Source organism: Propithecus coquereli, unplaced genomic scaffold (genome assembly GCF_000956105.1).
Source record: "Propithecus coquereli isolate 6110/MARCELLA unplaced genomic scaffold, Pcoq_1.0 Scaffold522, whole genome shotgun sequence".
NCBI classification, from domain to species: Eukaryota; Metazoa; Chordata; class Mammalia; order Primates; family Indriidae; genus Propithecus; species Propithecus coquereli.
In genome coordinates, this window is record NW_012151086.1 from 572,950 (window position 1) to 574,135 (window position 1,186).

A 1,186-nucleotide genomic window follows, 5' to 3' on the forward strand; every position below is an offset into this window, starting at 1 on the left:
AAGAACCAGATAGGAAATACCAGTTGGTGAAAGACTTTCACACATTTTTAGAAACATAAAGAAAAGTATTGGGTAACTGACCTATCAGGGTTGAAGAAGTTACAGCTATCTGGAGAGGAATAGAAAAAACCAGCAGGCTAATTCACCTGCAAAACTCTTGAGATGCTAAAAGCTTAGAGCTTCACATTCCACAGAGTGTAGGGGTGAAACATACATTGAATTACATCACAATTACTTTATTTTCACAGGCCGTTTCCACACAAGCCAGGTGACACCTCCTAATGTGGAGGATAGTGATGAAACGTGCAGTAGCATCTATAAGGACAAGTGAAAATCCACATAGTGAACTACGAGGCCCTTTCGTCTCGCTGCTCCTTGGATGTCAACAGTCAGCGCACATCGTGACCTCATGAGTTTCCACTACTACACGCATAGCCTAAGTAGGAGGGTAAAAGAATTTTTTTAGAAGAATCTATATGACTAATAATACTGCCTGATATCCCACAAATTAAGCTCGAAAATGTACAAACACTGCCCATACATTGTGACATTCTAAATGACTTTTTTTTAAATTCCTTCAGCTTTAAACATAAGTGAAGCATTTCTGCTTTTAAGCAGGATGATAAGATTAGATAATGAGAAGACAGGTTAATATTAATAGAAACCTGTCTTCAGGCCAGGCGCAGTGGCTCAGGCCTGTAGTCCTAGCACTCTGGAAGACCAAGGCGGGAGGATTGCTTGAGCTCAGAAGTTCAAGACTAGCCTGAGCAAGAGTGAGATCCCATCTCTACCAAAGAAAAAGAAAGAAAAAAAAAAAAAGTACGCCTGTAGTCCCAGCTACCTGGGAGGCTGAGGCAGAAGGATTGCTTGGAGCCCAGGAGTTGGAGGTTGCAGTGAGCTATGAAAACAACGCCACTGCACTCTACCCAGAGTGACAGAGTGAGACTCTATCTCAACAACAACAACAAAAAACAATGCAACTGAACAACCTTCCTCACAACCTACCACCCCTTCTTAAAAAAAAAAAAAAAAATTAAAAAAGAAACCTGTCTTCAAATGAAAGCAAAGAGGGATTGCTAGTCTGTGCATTTTATTTTTTTTTTTTATTCTTGACTCAAAACCACCAGGTTTATTACATACCAATGGCGAGTGACATTCCTGATGTTCTTGACATTCACCACAAATG